The 15000-nt window shown below is 39.1% G+C and overlaps 1 protein-coding gene and 1 long non-coding RNA gene across 4 annotated transcripts in view; one reads left to right on the top strand and one right to left on the bottom strand.

Annotated features, from left to right (window-relative positions):
• The window catches only part of LOC140679676 (uncharacterized), a 108419-nt gene extending 95031 nt beyond the window's left edge, over positions 1-13388 (bottom strand). Inside the window, exon 1 of the long non-coding RNA XR_012051045.1 lies at positions 13237-13388. This is a non-coding gene — a long non-coding RNA (uncharacterized lncRNA). The remainder of the gene's footprint in view (positions 1-13236) is intronic.
• Positions 1-15000, top strand: part of itga10 (integrin, alpha 10) — a 104222-nt gene that overhangs the window by 791 nt on the left and 88431 nt on the right. Inside the window, exon 1 of one of the 3 annotated variants that reach the window (XM_061982915.1) lies at positions 12451-12735. The exons of 1 other annotated variant lie outside the window; for it this stretch is intronic. The gene's annotated coding sequence lies outside the window, so the exon portion shown is untranslated. Of the gene's footprint in view, positions 1-12450; positions 12736-13481; positions 13608-15000 lie in introns of those variants that run through there. One more of the 3 variants, XM_061982914.1, reaches the window with a different exon arrangement.

Below are 15000 nucleotides of genomic sequence, written 5' to 3'. Positions count from 1 at the left end.
CTGGAATTCAGCTCTTCTCAAATATGTGAATAGACTTGGATATCATTTAGAGTAGTCAGTGTAGGGCTGAAAATTGTATCACAATATAAGTGTTTTACATTCGTGGATGGATGGATGGATGGATGGATAGATATGCATGTATATACACATGTACACATATATATACAGTACATATACATACAGTCGCGATCAAAAGTTTACATACACTAGTAAAGAACAGTTTCCAATCATTTCTACAACTCTTATTTTTTTGTGATGGAGTGATTGGAGCAAAAATGTGAGCAAATCTGCTGGGTCAAAAGTATACATACAGCAATGTTAATATTTGCTTACATGTCCCTTGGCGAGTTTCACCGCAATAAGGCGCTTTTGGTAGCCACCCACAAGCTTCTGCTTGAATTGTTGACCACTCTTCTTGACAAAATTGGTGAAATTTAGCTAAGTGTGTTGTTTTTCGGACATGGACTTGTTTCTTCAGCATTGTCCACAGGTTTAAGTCAGGACTTTGGGAAGGCCATTCTAAAACCTTCATTGTAGCCTGATTTAGCCATTCCTTTACCACTTTTGACGTGTGTTTGGGGTCATTGCCCTGTTGGAACACCCAACTGCGCCCAAAACCCAACCTCCGGGCTGATGATTTTAGGTTGTCCTGAAGAATTTGGAGGGAATCCTCCTTTTTCATTGTCCCATTTACCGTATTTTTCGGACTATAAGTCGCAGTTTTTTTTCATAGTTTGGCCGGGGGTGCGACTTATACTCAGGAGCGACTTATGTGTGAAATTATTAACACATTAGAGACTAGACGTATAAGATTTCATGGGATTTAGCGATTAGGAGTGACAGATTGTTTGGTAAACGTATAGCATGTTCTATATGTTATAGTTATTTGAATGACTCTTACCATAATATGTTACGTTAACATACCAGGCACCTTCTCAGTTGGTTATTTATGCCTCATATAACGTACACTTATTCAGCCTGTTGTTCACTATTCTTTATTTATTTTAAATTGCCTTTCAAATGTATATTCTTGGTGTTGGGTTTTATCAAACACATTTCCCCCAAAAATGCGACTTATACTCTGGTGCGACTTATATGTTTTTTTTTTCATTCTTTATTATGCATTTTCTGCCGGTGCAACTTATACTCCGGAGCGACACATAGTCCGAAAAATACGGTACTCTCTGTAAAGCACCAGTTCCATTGGCAGCAAAACAGGCCCAGAGCATAATACTACCACCACCATGCTTGACGGTAGGTATGGTGTTCCTGGGATTAAAGGCCTCACCTTTTCTCCTCCAAACATATTGCTGGGTATTGTGGCCAAACAGCTCACTTTTTGTTTCATCTGACATCACATGGACAAAGATAAGACCTTCTGGAGGAAAGTTCTGTGGTTAGATGATACAAAAACAGACCACATTGGTCTGACTACGGTCCCTTTTTTTAAAAAATAATCTATAAAAAATGGTCCTGTTTTTTTCGCAATTCCTTCATTATTACTGTCTCTCCTCACTCCATGCAAAGAATCAACTGCGAGACAAGAAGGCGCAACCAAACTTGATAGTTGATACTGTTACCTGATTGGCTGTTAGCGTGTCACTCCCACTGATCAGTGATCACTTCCTGCCAGAGAGCGAGTGCGAGTGTCGACCAAGCTTGCTTCGTAAATCCCGCTTTATTCCGGCAAAGAAAAAAAATGATGGTACCTTTTCTCAAACATATTTTTTTTCCACCTATCCAATACGTGCTTTGCACACTCTTGGTATTCTCTCGATGAGCTTCAAGTACACCCGTGAAGTGAAAACCATTTCAGGTGACTACCTCTTGAAGCTCATCGAGAGAATGCCAAGAGTGTGCAAAGCATTAATCAGAGCAAAGGGTGGCTATTTTGAAGAAACTTCAATATAAAACAAGTTTTCAGTTATTTCACCTATTTTTGTTAAGTACATAACTCCACATGTGTTCATTCATAGTTTTGATGCCTTCAGTGACAATCTACAATGTAAATTGTAAAATGTAGGGACGGCGTGGCGCAGTGGAAGAATGGCCGTGCGCGACCCGAGGGTCCCTGGTTCAATCCCCACCTAGTACCAACCTTGTCATGTCCGTTGTGTCCTGAGCAAGACACTTCACCCTTGCTCCTGATGGGTGCTGGTTAGCGCCTTGCATGGCAGCTCCCTCCATCAGTGTGTGAATGTGTGTGTGAATGGGTAAATGTGGAAGTAGTGTCAAAGCGCTTTGAGTACCTTGAAGGTAGAAAAGCGCTATACAAGTACAACCCATTTATCATTTATTATTTATTTAAATAGTCATGAAAAAAAAGAAAACCCATTGAATGAGAAGGTGTGTCCAAACTTTTGCCCTGTACTGTACGTTGATGTCATTTTATCTCCCAGCCCTAAGTCAGTGTACATATTTTAAAGACCATAGATCAGTGATCTCCAACCGTTTTTCTTCTGAAAGCTGCTAATTTTTGCAATGTTTGTACCTCATTTCAACTTAAAAAAAAAAAGGAATTAGCTTATATTTCAGTATGCATTTCTTTCTAGTGTAGCTTTTTTTTTTTTTTACCACTATCCAAGCGATTTTGACAAAAACTAAGTATTTTCTGTTTTATTTACATGACTGACAACAGTTAAATTCTACTTTATTTAAGAAGCATGAATCACTATTTGTGTGAATGCTCCAAATCATTCACACAGTATACCGGTAATAGTATAGTACCGCGGTACTAATGAATCATATTCGGTGCTATACCGCCTCTGAAAAATACCGGACCGCCCCCGCTCCCTCGTCGTCGTCAAGTCTTGTCATTGCTTGTTTACGAGCAGACGAGCATGTTCGGCAGCACACAATCACAGAGTACTTAAAAACAGACACAGTGTGTAGACAGAAAATTGAGAACGGACGCATTTTGGCTTAAAAACTAACAATAAAGGTGAAGTTATAACACTGAAACGCCCTCAGGAAGAGGTGCTTTAAGACATGGCTAGCTAGCTAGCGGCTAAAGTCCAGCCCCAGCCGGCAGTGTTGTAGCTACTTCTAAATCACTAATCCTGGTCTCCATGGCGACAAATAAAGTACGTTTCTTACAAGTATCATCTCTGCAGGACGAGGAATAGCTAAACATGCTTCACTACACACCGTAGCTCACTGGCGTCAAAATGTAAACAAACGCCATTGGTGGATCTACACCTGACATCCACTGTAATGATACCAAGTACAGTAGCGTATCTAGTCGATACTACTATGATTACATTGATATTTTTTGGCATTACAACATCTTCTTTTGTTTTTTTTAATTCATATTATGTTTATAAAGTCAGGAAATATGTCCCTGGACACATGAGGACTTTGAATATGACCAATGTATGATCCTGTAACGACTTTGTATCGGATTGATACCCAAATTTGTGGTATCATCCAAAACTAATGTGAAGTATCAAACAACAGAAGCATAAGTGGTTATTACATTTTAACAGAAGTGTAGATAGAACATGTTAAAAGAGAAAGTAAGCAGATATTAACAGTAAATGTACAAGTAGTTTAGTCATTTATTTTCTACCACTTGTCCTTAATAATGTTGACAAAATAATAAAATGATAAATGACACAATATGTTACTGCATATGTCAGCAGCTAAATTAGGAGCCTTTGTTTGTTCACTTACTGATAAAAGACAAGCTGTCTTGTATGTTCACTATTTTATTTAAGGACAAACTTGCAATAAGAAACATATGTTTAATGTGCCCTAAGATTTTTTGTTAAAATAAAGTCAATAATGCAATTTTTTGTGGTGCCCTTTATTTAGAAAAGTACCGAAAAGTATCGAAATAATTTTAGTACCGGTACCAAAATATTGGTATCGGGACAACACTACAAGCTGCACACTGACTACTCTAAGTGAGGCCATTTCATTTCTACTGTCCACTGGCAAGACGGTAGTACAATAATCAGAAGTATACAACTTGTGCATGTTGCTGAATTTCTTATGTCAACACCATGAGGCTCATATCCACTGCAAGAAAGCAAGCAAGCACACACACACACACACACACACACACACACACACACACACACACACACACACACACACACACACACACACACACACACACACACACACACCTTATGACCCACTCTTGCACCCACGCAGCAAAGCACAGAAACAGACCATTGTTGTCTCCAAAAAAAATGATCTAGCCGATTAGGCGGCAGGCAGTGCATCAATAGCTGGCAAAATTATGCTGTGCAAGGCATGCTACCTGCCCACACACACACACACACACACACACTTCATGTGGCAGATTGAGACGTAAGATTTGATCTGGAGAGCATGAACGTTGTCAGAATGTACGACCAAAAAATAAAAGCTAGTCCTCTGTTCCTACACTTAACCTGTCAAATTAACCCTGTTTGAGGATAATGTTTGCATAGCTTGGCTTATAGTTTAAGTCTTTTTGCATGTGTGTGTGTGTGTGTGTTCTTGTATTGCTACCCTTCTTGAGACATCAACAAGAAAAAGTACCTTCCATATGAGGAGCGGTGAACAAGTTAGGACATAAATCATGGTCCCAATACGGAAAATCATTGCATCTAATAGAGAATGTCTCATTTGCACGCCTGGTGGTGAAATATGTCAAAATGAGGGTGGTCCCAAAAAGGAGGGATTTTTTAAAATTGACTGTGTGTCGGTTTTAAAAGTGCTCCCCCTCTGGTCAACATATGAAATAACAAGTGTGTGTAAGCAATTGAAATGCACCCCCATTGGCCAAAATTAATTAAAACAATTAAAAAAAAAATGTATATAGAGACATACTGTAATAACGTAAACACTAAAAACCAATTACCAACAAAAAAGTCAAACACAAAAAAAATAACTAAAAGCAGTCTTTTTCTCACAATGTGTCGACATTGTTCTTATAAAATTGGCAACAATTTCTGATATTCTTTCTGTTTCTGTAATATTGCAATATTTTCTTGTAAAATTATTATAATACTTTTTATGTAAAAAATATTAGTTTATGTAAAATGACATTTGTCATATAAAATTCTGACTTTTATCCCAATATTGCCAATGTTTTTGTTGTTTTTGTTTTTGAGTAAAATGATGACTTTTGTCATAATTTTGCCAAGAAAAATTTCGATTTTTACTATAATATTGCCAAAATTTTAAAGTTTTGTTATAAAATTGTGACTTTTGGCGAGTAAAATTACGGCTCTTTTCATAAAATTGCCAAAATGTTAAGCTTTTCTTGTAAAATTGCGACTGTTGCCGAGTAAAATTCCAACTTTTATCATAATATTTCACAAATGTTCAGTTTTTCCTGTAAAATTTGGACTTGCTTTGAGTAAAACTACGACTTTTATTATAATACCGCCAAAATTCTACGTTTTTCTTGTGAAATTGGGACCGTTTTCTTGGGAAATTCCAACTAATTTTTCACAACAAGCTTTTTTATACTTGCATAGTATGTATATATTATTAATGTTGTAAATACAAATCTTTATATATCTAGAAAGGGTGGTCCTAAAGAGGTAGGCATTTTTCAGAGGTCTTAAGAAGGTAACAAATACAAGAGTGTGTGTGTGTGTGTGTGTGTGTGTGTGTGTGTGTGTGTGTGTGTGTGTGTGTGTGTGTGTGTGTGTGTGTGTGTGTGTGTGTGTGTGTGTGTGTGTCATACAGGAGCATGTAGGTGAGCAAGTATGCGTGTCATGTTAATGCTTTTAGCAGAGGCCCCATGATGCTCTGAGCAGGCACACTCTGTTTTCCCTTACAGAGATGTCCTACGTGTGTGTGTGTGTGTGTGTGTGTGTGTGTGTGTGTGTGTGTGTGTGTGTGTGTGTGTGTGTGTGTGTGTGTGTGTGTTTCATTCATGAATTCCGGTTGTTTTAATCCATCGGACTTTCATTCCCATGCACCCACTCTCCTCTCCTTCCTTCTAATTCCACCCCCGGTCCCCACGAGAGGGTGACAGATGAGAATAAAATGATGGAGATCATGGAGAGGAAATGTGCGACCGGACGGGAAACGTTTGTGTATTTTAATAAAAGGAATCAAATGTTCGCCTGAGTCAGAAAGGCTTCAAGAGTGAAAGAGGGGAGAGTCCCAGCAAGACACAAGACATTGATACAACGTTGATTATACAAACCCCTAAACCAGTGAAGTTGGCACGTTGTGTAAATGGTAAATAAAAACAGAATACAATGATTTGCAAATCCTTTTCAACTTATATTCAATTGAATAAACTGCAAAGACAAGATATTTAATGTTCAAACTGAGAAACATATATTTTTTTGCAAATAATCATTAACTTAGAATTTAATGGCAGCAACACATTGCAAAAAAGTTGGCACAGGGGCATCAGTCCGTCTTAGATGAGCTCGGGCCCAGCGAAGCCGGCGGCGTTTCTGGGTGTTGTTGATAAACGGCTTTCGCTTTGCATAGTACCGTTTTAACTTGCACTTACAGATGTAGCGACCAACTGTAGTTACTGACAGTGGTTTTCTGAAGTGTTCCTGAGCCCATGTGGTGATATCCTTTACACACCGATGTCGGTTTTTGATGCAGTACCGTCTGAGGGATCCAAGGTCACGGGCATTCAATGTTACGTGCAGTGATTTCTCCAAATTCTCTGAACCTTTTGATATTACGGACCGCAGATGGTGAAATCCCTAAATTCCTTGCAATAGCTGTTTGAGAAATGTTGTTCTTAAACTGTTCGACAATTTGCTCACGCATTTGTTCACAAACTGGTGACCCTCGCCCCATCCTTTCAAACCCAATCATGGCACCCACCTGTTCCCAATTAGCCTGTTCACCTGTGGGATTTTCCAAATAAGTGTTTGATGAGCATTCCTCAACTTTCTCAGTCTTTTTTGCCACTTGTGCCAGCTTTTTTGAAACATGTTGCAGGCATCAAATTCCAAATGGGGTGTCGAGTAAGGGGGGTTGAGAGCCTGTGGAACGCTCTCCCTGACCACTTGTGGGCACCACAGACGGTGGATGCTTTTAAAAAAGGCTTAAAAACCCTTCTTTTTAAAAAAGCCTCTGTTTTTTTTAGATATATGCATACTAGTTCTAGCTATTTGGCTGTTCTAGTTCTTATTTTTATTCATTATCTTTTTATTTGTATTTTATTTATTTATTTATTTATTTTTAATACACTGTAGCACTTTGAGGTTGTTTACTCAATGTAAAGTGCTTTTTACAAATAAAATGTATTATTATTATTATGAGAGGCAATAGCGTGATAGGGACCTCCTTGAAAACGAAATGCTACACCTCAAGGGGATATCCCAAAAAATTGATTTGAATTATAAAAACATCTACCGTATATTTTGGACTATAAGTCACAGTTTTTTTCATAGTTTGGCCGGGCTCCAGTGCGATTTATATATGTTTTTTTCCTTCTTTATTATGCATTTTCGGCAGGTGCGACTTATACTCCGGTGCGACTTATACTCCGAAAAATACGGTAGTTTGCAGTGCACACAAAAGGACGGTCACATGTACACAATGTTCCCATGTCACCTAAGGTCATCTCATGTTTCCTCTTTGCAAACCTATATACCTTTTTTTCTTCAAGAAAGTTTAGGTCTAACACTGAATCGTACAACTTTGGGGGTTCCACTGTGCGCGCTTACATGGGTCCAAACACACTGGTGTCAAGCTCAATACTACACACACACACACACACAGAGATATTCAATTACAACCCAACACACTCTGCAGCAGCGCCCGGAGCCGAACGCGCGGTTGCAAGAATCTGGACCCGGTTTGACTTGATAAATGTTTGCAGCCAGTCGTCATGGTGACGGGTGGTCAGACAGGCTGTGGTACAATGTCATATATAAACTCAATGAAACCAGAAAGGGTGGTGGAGGGGGGGTCTTGTGGTATTGAGTATGTGGAGCACCATTTATGGCTTGTGAGAGAATGAACATGGCGGGAGGATCAAGGAGACAACACAAGGGTGTGGATGAAACCACAAGAAAAGCAGGGAGGGAATTGAAGGGAATAACCTGTCGGGGGGGGTGAAAGGCTCATAAATGGGAAGCTTCGGTGCGGCGTACTCCTTGGCGAAGCTTTTGAAACATCTGTGTGGAATCAGAAGGATGGCCGCGTCCCATCCAAGTCACTTGAGGTTTGGACGGGTATACCGAGCGGCAGAAAACGAGCTGGAAGCCACACTGGCTTAACTAAAGCTGGCCCGCGAACGCACTGGAGTCGTGGTGGGAGTGGCGAGATGGTGCGAGAGAGCGGGACGAGCAGGTACACGCGGGAAGTTGTGAAGAAACAGTGAACATATCCACTTTCCCTACTGATTGGAATGTGACGTACTGTACAGTCACGGTCTGATTCCAGGCCTACTTCGCTCCACTGGGATCACTGGTGCATACAGTACCCATGACTGTACTATCTAATGTATAGACCAGGATGCTGCTCAACCACAAGAGAAATCACTGCACATGCCTTTTTTATTCGGCAAAGTTGAGACAATTGTTGTCATTTTAAAATGTTTCCTTTGAGCTCCATTATAATGCAAGTGATCAGCTCCAGGGTGAAACCGTAGCCGGTATGCAAACTGTGCAGGCAACCATCCTAACTAAAAAGAAGTGCACTGCTGTAAGATAACACTTTAGAAAAATAACCTAAAATTAGAGATGCGTACCGAATTTGGTACTTTTATAGGCAGCAACCGAAATCTGTCTATTCTCGCTGGAATAAAAAAGACAATATAACATACATCCATAAACGTGGACGCATGTGAAAAAGTGCAATATATTTATCTGTTCAGTAATCTATTTATTTATTTATATATATTTATTTATTTTATATATATATTTATATATTATTTATATATATTTATTTATTTATATATGCACCCTATTGCTTTTTTATCCTGCACTACCATGAGCTTATGCAACAAAATTTCGTTCTTATCTGTGCTGTAAAGTTCAAATTTGAATGACAATAAAAAGGAAGTCTAAGTCTAAGTCTAAGTATCGATTCGCGTAAAAATCAAACAGTGTAAAACAGGCCTGGGCAATTATTTTGACTCAGGGGCCAAATGTAGAGAAAAAAATGTGTCTGGGGGCTGGTACATCTATTTTTAGGAAAACTAATACAAAACCTCACAATAAAGTTTGATTGAATGCTAAAAATGTTATGACAGACCGCCTTAAAAACGGAATGGAATTTAAATGTTTTCTATGAACGATAAAACCCTGAATATTGAGAACATACGAACGTCACACCCCCTCTCAATCGACATATTTTACAACCAAGCCAAAAGCAACAAAAATGCAACAAACACCGCGAAATATGAACGTGAAGGGTAAAAAAACAAAAAAAAACATCTACAATCTGATATATCACTAAGCTTTAGAAGTTCCTTGTAAAAATCTCCTTCCACGTCTGTCCCTGACACCCACATTTCAGGCTGGCCGCTCTGGAAACACTCTGTGGAAACGCTCCTCACCCACACCACCAGCCACACCCCTAAGATTTTTTGTTAAAATAAAGCCAATAATGCAATTTTTTCTGGTCCCCTTTATTTGGAAAAGTATCGAAAAGTACCGAAAAGTATCAAAATAATATTGGTATCAGGACAACACTAGTCACTAAAATATCATGCAAAAGCGCAGATTCCAACCATTGAAATACGTTGTATAGTTCAAGACTTATGGTAATTTGAAAACATCACTGCACATCATAATGGCAGCTACACTTTCCACCTTAAAGATCTAAAAAAAAATATTTGGGAATGTCCGGCGGGCCAGATTGAAAAGCTTAACTGGCCGCATGTGGCCCCCGGGCCTTAATTTGCCCAGGTATGGTGTACATTGTGACAGAACAGGAACGCTGATGGGTCGTCACTTAGAAGCTGGGAAAAAAGGTTGACACTAAGCACACATACGCGGGTTACGACACAGAAACCACAAGACTTGCAACAGTAGGGGCGGGGTCAAAGCTGCCGCAACGTTGCCGCTGCTATAGTTATATTTTGATAAAGACAACAACAACAAACATGGCTGTAGACACGAAGTTAAATCAGGAAATGCAACCTTACCCGAGCAAAAACTAAGCATATTTATCACGGAGAGTCTTGATACCTATTTCCTTGACCGACCCACACAAAAAAAAGTTGTAGACATCCATGCCTCTCTAGGTTTTCATCTTTTGTCGTGTAGAATGACGTGTGCTGGAGCATCAGATAGTTCGACATGTCTGGGAACGCGACCGATGGATAATCCTTGGGATCACGAGACAAATCTTTTTTCTTTTCTTTTTTTTTTAAGTATAGTGATAGATTCCATTGCAAGTTTGGGTTTTGTTCGAATCTGCTTTTAGTGGTAAGATCTAGGCCCCTTGTGTACTTAAATAGTTCTCACTCTTTGCTGTACAGTAGCCATGTTGGTTTGGTGGCCCACCACTTTGTTTACTTCCGTTCAAAAGTCACGTGACTGAATACTTGCAACCTATAGAGAAGACCTCTGTTGTAAGTGACGTCATGTCCGGTTGCAGACTAAACACACAATCAGTCAAGCATGACTCAGGGCTGACACCGACAAACTCCCTCTAAGTAATGTTGCAATTTTCAACGTATGCTTGGTAGAAAACTCTCAGACATAAAGTAAGGCTCCACTCTTTCAACAAGCGCTAGCTACATGCTAATTTAGTTCGCATTTCCCATAGACAGGCTACTAATAGCATTAGCGATTTTACATGGCAATTTCATAACTTCCGAATTTGGTCATGAAAACTAACAACTAAGATGAATGTTAAAATCAAACAGCTGGTGTGTAATAAGTACAATACTTACAGTGTAAACACTTTGTAGGGTACAACATAACACATTCAACTTTATGGAAAAAGTTCCTTTCGAGTTAGACAACATACAATAGATAGCATATACAGTACTGCCATCTCATGTCTTGGAAGTGCAACTACATGGCAAATGAGACTCCATCCATTTTCTACCGCTTGTCCCGTTCGGGTTCGCGGGGGTGCTGGAGCCTATCCCAGCTGCAGTCGGGCGGAAGGTGGGGTACACCCTGGACAAGTCGCCACCTCTTCGAATATAACAATAAAACAAGATATAACAACTGGACAGCACAGTTATCAAAATCAGCTCATTTTTAAATGTTACATGAAAAAAATAACATTCTATTATCCAACAAGTAATATTTATTAAAACACACAAAAGTACCGTAAATTGGTACCGTTGAGTATCGGTTCAGAGGTACTGGGAATTAGTACCATATCGGTTTAAATGTGAACGATACCTATCCCTAATTAAAATACAGCAAAATTACTAGTTGGAGGATTGCTGAATGTCCATCCATCCATCCATTTTCTACCGCTTATTCACTTCGGGGTCGCTGGAGCCTATCTCAGCTACAATCGGGCGGAAGGCGGGGTACACCCTGGACAAGTCGCCACCTCATCGCAGGATTGCTGAATGTATCATTATTTAAACATCAAAGTGTAAAAAGAAGTCAACCACTTTAGATAAAGACCAAATAAAAGTAAAAACGATTGCTGAAAGACTTGATGATCTTGATTTTTAATGCTTTTAACTGCATTACATATGTGAAAAGAAATATACCCCCTGTACAAAGATAATTGATAAAAAAAATAAGGTAAAATAACTGACCGCCGTTTGTTTTTTTTATTAAAATAAAGTCAAATTACTCAGCAGAGCACAGAAAGACAGTGAAAGGACTGCTGACTTGTTAATGTTTTGTGATTTTAACTGCTGCTACAAGTGTGGAATTGTGTTAATCGCTGTATAATGAGACTTTTTTTTTAAAATTAAGTAAAAATATTAATGTTAAGGTTAATAACGGTAGTTGACTTCATGTACTGTTGTTTTCACATGAATATTTGTATTGTATAACAGTGTTTTTATTATCATTATTTTGTGATATTGTTAGCAAAGTGTATGAACAATATGCAAATGACTAAATAAAACAAAAATAATGCAAATTAGATTAGATTTATCCAAATAAAAAAAACTAAACTAATTGTTCATCATGATTAGTATAGAAAATAAACAAAAAGCAAAACAAGGTCAATTAAATTGAAAATAAATACAAATAAAAACAAAAAATATTGTTTGTCATCCTTATTAGTATAGAAAATAAACAAAAAGTAAACATTTCCTTCTTCAACAGAATTATTACATCTATGTGCTGACCATGTATTATGTACTGTAAATACTGTATATACTGCATGTATTTATACACTCTCTAGACACAATCTAATGAGATACATTACTGTACAAGAGCAATCACAAAAACCTCACGAACAACATGTTTATTACTATGGTTTTAGTTTGCAGTGTGCATATGGAGCGGTTTCCAATATGTTTTGCCATAAGAGCAGCAAAACTGTTAAATTGATACCGCCACATCGAGAGGAGCCAGATAAGGTGGTTCGGGCATCTGGTCAGGATGCCACCCGAACGCTTCCCTAGGGAGGTGTTTCGGGCACGTCCGACCGGTAGGAGGCCACGGGGAAGACCCAGGACACACTGGGAAGACTATGTCTTCCGGCTGGCCTGGGAACGCCTCGGGATCCCCCGGGAGGAGCTGGACCAAGTGGTTGGGGAGAGGCTAGGCTTCCCTGCTTAGGCTGCTGCCCCCGCGACCCGACCTCGGATAAGCAGAAGAAGATGGATCGATGGATTTCCTTATGCATCTCTTCCATCTGATTGTAGACTGGGTAGGTGTACCTAATTAAATATTCAGTGAGACTTCCCCCTAATACTAAATGGGAACTGCACCTTTTTTTTTTTTTTTTTTTTTTTTTTTTTGCCCATTGCTCACAATCATTATTAAGGACAAGACGACGAAAGTTTTTTGTTTTTGTTTTTCGCTTTCTAACATACAAATAGACTCGTTCTCGGTGGCTAGCAATGCAGCTAATCATTTATATCCCTAAATCACTTTAAAAATGCATTCAAAAACCGTCACAAATACTCAATTTACGTTCTGTAACCTGCATAATAACCAAGCTGTAGCGCGTTGTAAGAGCGAACACAGAAAAACAATGTTTCTAAAATAGTATATTACGATATTAGCCGTAAAAGCTAATTACGGCAAGTGATAAGCTAGCGTCTACGTCAGCACGAAACGCGTTTGGGTTTGTAATGCACAACACACTGCGATAGAACACCAATCTGTACTGACTATATTAATTATGAACAATAATATAGTGACTCACTTGATGGACAGTGGTCCGTTGATCTGGAAACTCCAATAATTCAGCATAGCATGGTTGAAAAGTTCCAGACTTGCAGCGTGACCAAGTCGCACCGACCTCACTCTCCGGGCTTCCGTCTGCTCCGACTCTCAGCCTCTTCTTCGTGCTCGAATCCATAAGCAGCACTTCGTCCTCCTGTCGTATATATTTAGATTAAAAAATATAAGGTTTTGAACCCCTATTTGTTCAAAAATAGTCGTCTTAGTTGTCTGTTACCAAGTCTGCCATGAACACGCGGTATATACCGGAAGTCGGATGTTCGCTGCTATGGAAACGGAAATAAACGCGCCAAAGAAGGAAGCCCGGCTACTGATTAAAATGACCAAAATACGGTAAATATTGTACATGTTACATATTGTTATGAACGTGTCTGTTACTATTTTACATACTGTATAGACTTGCAGTGTGTATATAAAACGTTGATGGAGGGTTTTGAACAGTCCGATAATGGCTTTATTTGCCGATATCCCGATATTGTCCAACTCTTAATTACCGATTCCGATATCAACCGATACCGATATATACAGTCGTGGAATTAACACATTATTATGACTTATTTTGTTGTGATGCCTCGCTGGATGCATTAAACAATGTAACAAGGTTTTCCAAAATAAATCAACTCCAGTTATGGAAAAAAAATGCCATCATGGCACTGCCATATTTATTATTGAAGTCACAAAGTGCTTTTTTTTTTTTAACATGCCTCAAAACAGCAGCTTGGAATTTGGGACATCCCTGAGAGAGCATGAGGAGGTTGAGGTGGGGGGGGAAAGAGTTAGTGCTGCAAGGCGTTCTGGGTATTTTTTCTGTTGTGTTACGGTGCGGATGTTCTCCCGAAATGTTTTTGTCATTCTTGTTTGGTGTAGGTTCACAGTGTGGCGCATATTTGTAACAGTGTTAAAGTTGTTTATACGGCCACCCTCAGTGTGACCTGTATGGCTGTTGACCAAGTAGGGGTTGCATTCACTTGTGTGTGTGAAAAGCTGTAGGTATTATGTGATTGGGCCGGCACGCAAAGGCAGTGCCTTTAAGGTTTATTGGCGCTCTGTACTTCTCCCTACGTCCGTGTACCACTCCGTACAGCGGTGTTTTAAAAAGTCATAAATTGTTATTTTTGAAACAGATACCGATAATTTCCGATATTACATTTTTAAAGCATTTATCGGCCGATAATATCGGCAGCCCGATGTTATCGGACATCTCTAGTGGCGGGCCGTGTGTTTCTCACCTGGGCCTTCAGTCCGACTTCACCTCTCAAAATACCGTAATTGATGTCACCACATGGACATGGCTGGAGATACTGTACAGAAACACACTTGCACGCCACTGGGTATCAAATCTCCTCAACGGTGTACAAAAGGGTCTATTTTTCGGCGCATTTAACATTCAATAAACCCCGTTTCAGCAATTAAAACATCTTACCCGGTACTGTCAAAATTAAAAGAATTGTATAAAACAAAATGAAAAATAAAGAAATTAAATATTTGAACTCACAATTTTGTAGCACCCATCCGACGCCGTATACGCTAGATGATATAACTGTTGATGACTGAAATATGCTGATAGCAACCCAACCTAACCCCTTTTCAAGTATTTCTTATATATATATATATGAATATATATATAAATACAAATATAAATAATCCGTTCATGAATGAGTATATCCGTTCGGCCACCGTGTTCGAGCTGTCCTGGATGAACTGAAATTATTTTTTTCCAATCATT

The sequence above is a fragment of the Nerophis lumbriciformis genome, linkage group LG21 (genome assembly GCF_033978685.3).
Source record: "Nerophis lumbriciformis linkage group LG21, RoL_Nlum_v2.1, whole genome shotgun sequence".
Classification (NCBI taxonomy): domain Eukaryota; kingdom Metazoa; phylum Chordata; class Actinopteri; order Syngnathiformes; family Syngnathidae; genus Nerophis; species Nerophis lumbriciformis.
Note: the sequence above shows the minus strand (reverse complement) of the source record. Positions and strands in the feature narration are given on the sequence as shown.